Raw genomic sequence first — 11,550 nt, forward strand, 5'->3', positions numbered from 1 at the left:
TCCCCAACCAGTCATCCAGTTTCCTTGTTCCATTTTCAAACATGTGCTATGACTGTGTTCCCCTCTTTTCCCTTCTGTATCCACCTGCCTCCCGCACCAGTGCCCACAGCTCATCTAAATGTTTCCATTTCCTAATGTGCTGTTACACAGCTGACCTGTGCAAAGGGGTTTCTCCATGGCACCTCATACCTATGCTCACCAGGGCTAGTCAGCTGACCAGATAAACAGATGGATAGATGACAGATGGATGACAGGTAGATAGATGGATAGATAGACAGATAGATAATGTATATATAGGATCCTATATACTTGTATGTGTTGTTATTTCAGATCTAACATCCCCATGAGATCTTTGATCTTCTGAGTCTGGTTGACTTTGCTTACTATGATGATGTGTGTGTGTGTGTGTGTGTGTGTGTGTGTGTGTGTGTACACACACCCATATGTAATGTATAACATATATACATAGATAATATATACAGACAACATATACATCTAATATATTCATATATAATATGTAACATCTACATACAGAGAGAGATATAGATATCTCAGCCTCCTGAATAGATAGGATTATAGGCCTGAGCCTTCAGCACCTGCTTTAACACATACTTTTACATAATAGGTCATTCATGCAACCATCATGAAATAACGTTCCGTTCTCCTTTCCCTACACTTCTAAGGTTGCACAACTAAATCCCCTTCTTAGAAGTTGAATCCAAGTGATCCCCACTCCAAATTCAGTAAGATATAGATTAAAGGGCAGGGAACATTTCAAAGCCAACTAAAAGCAATAATGAAAATATCATGCCCACAATAATATGTAACTCCTTAAAGTAGGGAGCCTCATTCACTGGGAGACTTGTTGATAAGGACCACTGCACGAATCCCAGGAACGGGTACAAATTAGAGTGGGAATGAAAAAAGAACAAACTACTAAACAGATGGCAGATATTTGCTGGGAAATAAAAGGAAGTTTAAAAAAAAAAAAGCAACCACAAAACAGAAAGCCTGGAAACTTGCAGCACTGATTAGGAGTGTTGCTTATTGGTGTGAAAAGAAGGAAAGAAAAATCCACTACATGCTTTATCAGTACAGTACTTTTAAGAACTGTTATTTATGAATAATTACTATGGGTCAAGCCCTATCTTAATTTTTTACACCCATTACTAATCTCACTTACTATGTATATATTAAAGAAATCTCTAAATAAATGCTATTGTAATTTATACTTGACTTGCTGACAGTCATTTATCTATATAATGAAGGTATCTTCCAATGTCTATTATTAGCCCATAGCCACTGAAATCATATTTTTTATTTTGGAACAGATAATAGGAGAGAGATTAGAAGTAAAATTGCAACAGAAAATTTTTATTTTTTTTTTAATTAAGTTTTATTGACAAGGTGATGTACAGACAGGGTATACTTACGTAATAAGGTAGTAAGTACATTTCTTGTCATATTTGTTATACCCTCCCTCATTTTTGTTCAGATAAGCATATATACAATATCTAGTGTACCAAAATCATATACAGTGACCACATGGTACTGCCACAGGAAATTCACCTAGTACATTAAACATAATGACAACAATAAAATCCTCCTGAGGAAATTTTTATTTTCCACAAATAAACTGTCATCAATTTGAGAGATTCATTTGAAAGCTAGAAGCAGGAAAAGGAGGCAGAAGGAAGAACGAAAAAAGTTGTAAGCCAGGCACCAGTAGCTCAGGCCTGTAATCCTAGCTACTCAGGAGGCTGAGATCTGAGAATCACTATTGAAAGCCAGTGGGGCAAGAAAGACTAGTAACTAGCATAAAACTGGGAGTGGAGCTATGTGGCAAAGTGCCAACCTTAAGTGAAAACACTGAGACAGCACTCAGGCCCTGACGGAGTTCAAGCCCCAGTACTGGGACCAAAAAAATAAAAGGCTTTGAACTGTAAGCAAAAATGACATCAGATCATTAGATCTCTAAGGAGTACAATTTCCAAATGAAAATGACAAATCAGAAGGAGAACAATGAGGGAGGAGTTAACAAATTTGACAAGAAATGTACTCACTACCTTCCTATGTAACTGTAACCCCTCTGTACATGACCTTGACAGTAAGAAATTTTAAAAAAAGAAGAAGAAGAACAGTAGAAAATAAAAGCAAAGCAAAAGTTGGGTTTGTACTGGTCACATGGATCTGTGGTGTGACTCAGTCCAAGGCCAGTACACCATAGAAACGAGCGGCAGTGAAACCCTTTGTTGACTTGTGTGTGTGTGTGCGCGCGCGCGCGCGCGTGTGCTCACCTGTCTGCTAGTAGTTTAAACTCAGGACCTGGGCACTGTCCCTTAGCTTTTCCACTCAAAGCTGGTGCTCTACCACTGGAGCCTCTGCTCCACTTCTAACTTCTAGCTGATTATGTGGAGATACAAGTATCACAGACTTTCCTATTGCAGGCTGGCTTTGAACTGCAATCCTCAGATCTCAGCCTCCTGAGTAGCTAGGATTGTGGGTGTGAGCCTGATGTTTTTAATAAGACTGTTACATGAGCAGGTTTTGTATGAAGACATAGAAACTGTCTATCTTTCAATGAGCTATCTGGTTGGTTCCTAGGGACTCAGCTAAGAGAAAATCAGTGTGATAAATAGTACCTAATAGTCCTCAACCCTACTAGAATATCGAATCATGCCACAAAAAGATATAGATACCTCATGTCATCATCTACATCGGAGTACCCATTCAAACCATTCCTTAGGAAGATAAGTTCCCCAACATGAATCACCAAGTCTGCTTAGAATTGTGTTCAGTGTGACCTGGTATATGAAAATAGAGGCTAAAATCTTTCTTTGTGATGTATTTTGTATCTAATTAGAAGACAAGCATACCAATTCCATTGAGCAATGACAGAAGACTGACAGTATCAGGTTTCCAAGGAAAGTGATTGTGTATAGAGGAGTGGCCATCCTGCCTTAGAACCATGAATATTAGAAATGCAGAAGTAGCAACATATTATTATAGCTAACAGCAGCTCTATTTATTAACCACCCATTATTATTTATTCCTGGGGAAGAACTATGCCTAAAGCAGAACTATGCCTACATTTTAGAGAATCTTTACAACAACCTGAAAATTTAGTGCCAGTACTCTAATTTTAAAAACAAGGAAACTGAGGAATGACAGGTGTAGAGTGAGTGGTAGAGTGCTAGCGGAGAGTGACCAAAGCCACGTGAGAGCACAATGCCCTGAGTTCAAGCCCCAGTACCAACAAAGATTAATTAATTATTAAGAATTAGTGAGTATATATAAATGCAAAGAAACAGACTTGAAGCTGATAATTAACTCACCCAAATCAGGTAACCAGGCAGCTGCAGAACCAAAATGAATACCTACTCTCTTTACCTGTGATTGATAGACTATTTTCACAATGACACAGTATGTTTGAATGATACTCCAGAAACTCATACAATGGAATCTTATAGAGATCCACAGAAGATCTGAAAATTAATAATCATGGTGTATACTTTTACTGATTATTAACATTGACCAAATTCATTACCCAAATTTAAAAATTACAGAAAGTTGAAAAGAATTGCATTTGAAGGGATAACTACACACGGTAGGTTACTATCATACTAGAGTTGAAATCTTTGGAAGACTTTAACACATTGCTATATGTCAAATTTTCTCACCTGCAACAATGGAAAGTTAATTACCAGAAAGAAATAATCCTAAATCATGTTTCACGCACCTGTAATCCTAGCTACTCAGGAGGCTAAAATCTGAGGCTCCTGTCCAGTCAGGACAGGAAAGTCTGTGAGACTGAGACTCTCCAATTAACGACCAAAGAGCCAGAAAGAAAGCACTAGCCTTGAACAAAAAAAACTAAAGATAGCTTCTGAGTTCAAGTCCCAGTACTGGCACGTGCACACGTGCAGGCACACACGCACACACACACACACACTTTTAGGCTATGGGAAAGATAAGCTAAAAGTACATCCATCTATGAAAAATAAGTCTACATAATAGATGTAGATATGATAATAGATATGATGCATAATAGTAGAACAAATTCAATAAGTCCCCAAGAAAAAATTGTACAAGAAATCTATCAAAACTCCCTCCAAAGGTTCTAACAGTTGCATAATTCTGCATTGAAAATAAGGTGGTTCCTTTTCCAGTCTCCCCAAAACTGTGAGGAGTAAGTTACCACTCACTCCCAAAAACCAAGGGAAAAGGCTTATGCACAGCCCTATGTGCTGAGTAGTTCAATAAGATACCATAGAGGTGGGGGCTTGTATTTATGCGGTACCTGTAAGGTAGACAGTGAACCCAAATAGCAGGGAAAAAAATGTTTAAGGCTCAGACAGCACTCTATGAAGATATTCAAACGAATATATTTGGGAATAATGATCTTTCTGTACATTATAGCCAACATTATTTCATGGTTTTATGCAGGATTTTGTCAGGCTGAGAGCCTCTCCTCTAGTTTTCCTCCCTCCCCCAGTGAGAATTTAGTTCTCTGCCCCTCCCATTCTGCTTCCAGATTGCTTCAGAAGGCCAAGGCAGTCTGCTCAGCAGCAGAAACACCAACCAGGCTGGGTACTCAGGAGCTATATATAGCTCCATCTCCACCTTGGAGATGTGCACACACTCGTGAGCACACACCCGTGCGCACACACACGCCCATGTTGGATATGACATGGAGAAAAAAATAAATGAAGAAAAGGTTTCTGCTCTCCCCCCCATCCCAGTTATTTCGATTTTTTTTTTTTAACAGCACGATGTAATCCCTGAAATGTGAGGCAAGTGACATCTGATTTCTCTGCAAGTCTTCTCCCCAGTGCTACAAGTAATTCGACACCAGCAGTCAAGCCAGCCTTGGGGGCGGCCAGATGCTGGTGCCCCGGGAGGGTGGCCCAGGAGCCCATCTGGAATCCCCAAGTGCAAATCCGTCTTTGAGGACTTAGGGGAGGGGGTGATTTGCAGTGGAAAGCAAGGGAAGAAGAGGAAGAGGAGGCCCAGCCTTCCTGCCCCAGCCTCCTCCCTCCGCAGGAGGCCGTGGAGGCTAGGCCAGGGTCCTCCCCGCAAGGATGTAATTAATGAGAAAATGCCCGGCCGGTGGCAGGGAGTTCCCTCATCCCCAAGGGAGATGCCTTGACAGGGGAGGAGGCGGAGAACAGATAAGCCCCCCGGCCCCTCATTTCATTGCAGCTCCCCTCCGTGGGCTGGGCGTGCAGACCAGCGCCTGTGGCTCACAGAGGCAGGGCCAGAGAGGAGCCGGGGGCCCAAGGCTGCTGCTGACACGTCTGCTCTACCCCCCCTCTCCCCTGCCTGGTCGACATGGCACCCCTTCTCCTGAATCCCCCAGCGTGCTTGCAGCCGCTGGGAGAAAAGTGGACACGTCCACCCCGGGCCGAGTCGGGGTCCTCTCTCCCGGGGCCCCGTCCCTCCCCTCCGCGCCTCACCCCTGCCCCCACCCGCCCGGCCCGGCTCCCTCCCTGCCTCCTCCCTTGCCCTTCGCGGAGAGGGCTGCGGCGCGGCTGGTGATTTGGGGATGATTTTTCAGGTGGGGTAGCTGTGGCAAGGGCGGGGCAGGGTGGAGGGGAAGGGGGTCAAAAGGCCAACGCAGGCAAAAAATACGCAATCTTAAATCAAGAAAGAAAAATGGCAAGAAAGTCTGGCTGCCTCGACCTACCTGTTCCCTGCTCCAGCTTGCCTGGGCGCCGTGCAGCTGGACCATGCCCGACGGGTTTCCCGCTCCTTCACAGCCAACACCTGGGCGCGCTTCAGCCCTGCGCGGCGCCCTGCCCGCCGCGCCCCTGCCCGCCGCGCCCCTGCCCGCCGCGCCGCGCCTCAGCCGAGCCCACCTCAGCGACTCGGCAGCCCGAGCCCGCCCCCTCACCACCGCTATTGGGCGCGCCCCGACGGAGGGGCAGGGACGGAGCCCAAACCCTCGTCGGTGATTGGGTGGCGGAGACGTCACTCTCCCTCTCAAGATCGGGGTTTGCAGCAGACCCAGGTAGCAAAAAGAATCCTGCAGTCGCGGATACCAGCACCTGCTGCTACTTACTGGTCCAGGACCCCCTCTCGCTGAGCGCGAGGTTGGGGTCTTTTGAGTCCCCAAGACAGAGGCGAGGGAGAGAGTGAAGGCATGGGGGCGGGAAGCAGGCATGACCCTACACCCAGCACATTGCTGAAGGGCCCATCGGCTCCTTGGTAGATCTAACCAGTCAGTTACAGCACCCGTGACAGGTCCTCCACAGAGGAACGCAGGACTGGGTTAGGAAGAGAAAAATACGTACGTCTTTCTGGGGGTAGGGGGAGGAGTTGAGAGAAAGTAAAGAAGATGAGCATTTAGTTTCCCTTAGTGCCTAAATGTAAGAAGGCGGTTTTTCTTGCTGGGGGAGGGGAAGGTGGGGTGGTGGAGATTAGGCTGTTTATTTTGTAGTGCAGATCCTTGCTTGCTCCCAATAGTTCCAGATCTCTCTCTCTCTCTCTCTCTCTCTCTCTCTCTCTCTCTCTCTCTCTCTCTCTCTCTCTCTCTCTCGTGTGTGTGTGTGTGTGTGTGTGTGTGTGTGTGTGTGTGTGTGTTCATCCTGGGGCTTGAACTCAGGACTGGGCACTGTCCCTGAGCTTTCCTTTGCTCAAGTTTAGCGCTTTACCATTTGATCCCGGAACTCCACTTTAGAAGTCAATTTGAGATAGGAATCTCATAGACTTGACTGCTCTAGCTAGCTTCAAATCATGATTCCCAGATCTCACCCTCTTGCATAGTTAGCATTATAAGTGGGCATGAGCCACTGGTCTCTGGCTTCCTAGATTTTTAAATGCCTAACACATTTTCAGTACAGAATGAAGCAAATAGATTAAGGCAACGCAGCATAAAGCACTTTTTCAGCTAGTGGCAAAAATAATAAAATAATTGCCACCAGACCTTCTGATACCCCAATCAGTTACTTTTCCTACAAATATTACAAATCTTTTCTTCCTTTTCTTCATTTGTGCAAGCACTGGGTCTTGAAGTTAGGCCCTTGAATTTTCACTTGGCTTTTTTTTTACTAAAGGCTAGTAGTGCTGTACCACTTAAACCACAGCTCCATTTCCTGCTTTTTGCTGGTTAATTGGAGATAAGAGTTTCAGGAGCTTTTCTGTCTGCACTGGCTTCAAACTGTGATCCTCAGATCTCAGATTCCTGAGTAGCTAGGACTATAAGTGTAATCCACCAGTGTCTGGCTAGCCCAATCATTTTTGCTACAAGAAAAACTGCCTTGTTACATTTAGGCACAAGGGAAACTTGAAGTAATAAAAAAAATTTCAATGTTTTAAAATTTTTCTCCTGTTATTTTCCCACATAAGAGTGTACAGATAGATAGATAGATAGATAGATAGATAGATAGATAGATAGATAGATATATGATAGATAGATGGGAAGATAGATAGATAGATAGATAGATCAATCAGATCTCAGCTTCCTGAGTAACTAGGAGTATAGGCATGAGCTTCAGCTTCAATTGTTAGTGGTTGTTTTGGAGCTGGAGTCTCATGGATTTTTCTGCCCAAACTGGCTTTGAACCGCCATCCTCTGGATCTCAGTCTTGGGAGTGGCTATGATTACAGGTTGAGCCACCACCATTAACAGTGGTTATAGGTGTGAGCAGCCAGTGCCTGGCTCCCCTCTGTCATCTTAAGAAGGAGACTCATTGCTGGCCCAATGTAATAAAATTAATAATGTACATAGAATAGTAAGCAATCTATGTCTATTAAAATTTATACTTGTTCAGAAACATGTCATTTATAAAACTGTGTAAATTACAGACTCATAGTAAGCATCAAGTCCTTACATCTTTTTGTGAAGGAAGGGATGAAATGTAATTTTCCCAAGGTCATGTAACTGGTGGAAAAGCTACATCTAGAACCCAGATTGTAAGAATATTCATTCATTATTTTCTGTACCATACCAACCACCTCTCTCACTCTCACTTTCTCTCTCGTTCTAGCAAAAACCCTTCCCTTTTCCCCCCTGAACCACATAATCTTTTGAACTTTTCAGGACTTGATTCAATTGATAACACCATCTTCCAGCATCTGTAAAATATATGAAGCTAGAAATTAGCTGAGCCCTGGAAACTCTCACCTGTAATGCTAGCTTCTTGGGAGGCTGAGAGCTGGAACATCAAGATTTGAGGTTATTCCAGGCAAAAACACTTTGGAGACTATCTAAAAAATAACCAGCAACAAAACAGGGTTGGAAATGGTATGGTTCAAGTGATAGAGTGCCACCCTAGTGAGTATGAAGCCCTGGGTTCAAATATCAGTTCTGCAAAAGAAAGAAAGAAAAACAGGAAGGAAGGAAGGAAGGAAGGAAGGAAGGAAGGAAGGAAGGAAGGAAGGAAGGAAGGAAGGAAGGAAGGAAGGAAGGAAGGAAGGCTGAGAAGGAAGGAAGGCTGAGAAGGAAGGGAGGCTGAGAAGGAAGGGAGGGAGGGAGAAAGAGATAAAAGAAGGAAGGAAAGGAGGGAGGGAGGAAATTCAGCACAGCACAGTCAGTAGGTGATTTGGAGTCTGCTTCATGAGACTGAAATTGGTAGTTTAGGCCTGATTGATAGGAAGGTAGCTCTGGTACTTATTTTCTGGCATAAGAGTAAGGGAGGAATGACAGAAAATTTAGTCTGGATTCCCCCATTCAGACAGCCTGCTCGAGAGCCTATCTTCACATCTTCAAAGGAAACATGGGACAATTTTGCCTTTTTCCCTGGATGGCTCAGATGGTCTAATAACTCCCTGTGTTTCCACAGTATAATTTATTAAGCATTACATTATTAAACTTCCCTTGGCTCTATTATTCTCCTATCATCCACTCCTTTATCGTCCCTCATTCTTCAAACATTCCAGTTTCCTCCAACCACTGATTAAATCCCAGAGAGAGGAAAAGAAACATAACAGCTACAGTACAGCTTTCCACAGCATGCATTCCCTTTCTTTCTCCTCAGCTCCACCCACCATTTCCTCACTTCCAGGCTTCCCAGGAGAACAGATCCTAACATAGCCCCATGTGACAGAAAAGAGGGGGAGAGAAAAGGGACTTTTCCAATCACAATTTCAAGTTGTGCTGAGTGCATCAGACAGGCAACAGAGGCTCTGCCTAACAGGTTTGAAGAGTCATGCTAAACCCAGATTACATCAGCCCACTGACCTAGCTTTTTGCAGAGCCAATAAAGAACACAGGCTAAGAGACTCAAAAGGAGTACCCACACCACACACACATACTCAGTACTCCCCCCATACTCAGCACACACACACACACACACACACACACACACACACACACACACTCAGTCTCTTCACGGTGGGAGACTAGACTAGCCTAAAGTTTTCAAATATTAAATACTGGAAATATAGACAACACAGAACATAAAACCCTTGCAATTTTTCTTGGGGATTAAGAGTAAAATTAGGATTCCTTTTGTCTTGTCAATGACTGCTGTGCTCCAAGGCACAGGCTTCTAGAAAGAAAAAAAAAAGCCACATGGTAATGAGAATTTCCAAGATAGCCAGGCCCCAGTGGCTAATGCCTGCTACTTAGAAGGCTGAGATTTGAAGATTATGGTTCAAAGCCAGCTCAGTTAGGAAAGTCCATGAGACTCTAATTTTCACGTAAGCACCAAAAAGCTGGAAGTGGTAGAGTAATAGCCTTGAGTGGAAAGAGCTAAGGAATAGTGCCTAAGCCCTGAGTTCAAGTCCTGAGCCCTGCACACACACACACACACACACACACACACACACACACACACACACACAAAAGCATTTATCTATATCTACATATATATTATATAACAAATATATAATATATAAATATATATCAAGGGCATCTTTATACAGTGTGAATTTTGAATTATTTTAAAGTTGTCTTGTATTTATAAAAGCATTAATGTATGTATAGCATAACAAAAGGTCATGTTGCTTTCCAGTTCATAGCTGACATGTCCTCCAAATTCTTGCAACTTATAGACCTTTTAAGATGGGAAGATTCTCAATTCAGTCATTTACTGTAGCTTTAAGTTTCCATTAGCACAAAGTCAGAGGTCAGATATTACAAGTGCCCTCCCACTCCCTACCTTGGTTAGTATGTTCTTTCCCTTCATTATCAACTGTTATTATAGACATTGAAAATTCTGTTTTCTGAACAGCTCTTTAAAAATAATGGCTACTTTCACCCCATGGAGTTGCCATAGACTGGGATGTTAGACATATGGGCTTTGTCCACTCTCCTGTGAACAGAGTTCCTGAGACTGGGCTATTTATGAAGAAGAGTAATTTAAGATAGGGGCTGGTAGTATATGCCTCTAATCCTAGCTACTTAGGTGGCTGAGATCTGAGAATCACGGTTTAAAACCAACCCAGGCAGGAAAGTCCATGAGGCTTTTATGTGCAACTAACCGCCAAAAAGCTGGAAGTAGAATTGTGGCTCAAATGGTACAGCTTAAATGAAAAAAGATCAGAGACAGCGTTCAGGCCTGCGTTCAAGCCCCAGGACAGGCAAAAAAAAAAAGGGGGGGGGGGGAAAGGGGTTGAAGGTGTGGCTCAGTTAGTAGAACAATAGCCAATGAGTGAAAACATCAGGTACCAAATTCTGGTACCAGTCTCAGATGAGAGAGAGAGAGAGAGAGAGACAGAGAGAGACAGAGACAGAGACAGTGAGACAGAGAGATTATTTCATTGCGATTTGGGAGGTTGGGAATCTAAAGCTGGCATCTGGTGTGGACTTCATGGTACATCATATTGTAATGTGTGCATGCTCAGAGAGAAAGGAAGAGAGAAGGAGAGAGAGAGAAAGAGAGAGAGTATGTGTGTGCAAATTCATCTTTCCATAGAACTCACCTCCACAGTAACTAAGCCATTCCCACAAGAGCATGGTGGCCTCATTCTTGAGTGCTGACCTCATGACCTGATGACTTCTCACAGGTGCTTGATGATTCCTGATGCATCAGAAGTTAAAATTCCCATATACCAACTTTGGCAACATGTACATATGCCTTTTATTCTACTCTAGCAATGCTGATAAGAAGACTGGAAAAGAATGGAAAATCACCATTTCCTATGCCTTAGGAATGACAGCCAAGCCTATAGATCATATTCAGAACTATATGAAATGGGTGCCTGTTGCTGGTAACTCATGCCTGTAATCCTAGTGACTTGGAAGGCTGAGATCTGAAGACTAAGGTTCAAATACAATCTAAGCAGGAACATCAGTGAGACTATTATCTTCAATTAACCAGCAAAATCCAAAAGTGGAGCTGTGGCTCAACTGGTAGAGCACTAGCCTTGTATATAAGAACACAGGAAGAGCACCCAGACCCCAAGTTTAATCCTACAACTCTCTCTCTCTTTTACATACACACACACACACAGAGAGAGAGAGAGAGAGAGAGAGAGAGAGAGAGAGAGAGAGAGAATATCATGATATATCTGCCTGGGCTGGCTTCCAGCCTTGATCTACAGATCTCAGCCTCCTGAGTAGCTAGGTGCTCAGTTTATCTAACATTTCTTTTGTTATTGTAAAAG

The 11,550-nt window shown here is 43.3% G+C and overlaps 1 protein-coding gene across 2 annotated transcripts in view; it reads right to left on the reverse strand.

Moving 5' to 3' along the window:
• Positions 1-5,809, reverse strand: part of Cntn1 (contactin 1) — a 289,165-nt gene extending 283,356 nt beyond the window's left edge. For both annotated transcript variants that reach the window (XM_048366305.1, XM_048366333.1), the window contains exon 1: positions 5,687-5,809. The gene's annotated coding sequence lies outside the window, so the exon portion shown is untranslated. The remainder of the gene's footprint in view (positions 1-5,686) is intronic.
• Positions 5,810-11,550: the final 5,741 nt, after the last annotated feature.

Source organism: Perognathus longimembris, chromosome 1 (genome assembly GCF_023159225.1).
Source record: "Perognathus longimembris pacificus isolate PPM17 chromosome 1, ASM2315922v1, whole genome shotgun sequence".
NCBI lineage: Eukaryota > Metazoa > Chordata > Mammalia > Rodentia > Heteromyidae > Perognathus > Perognathus longimembris.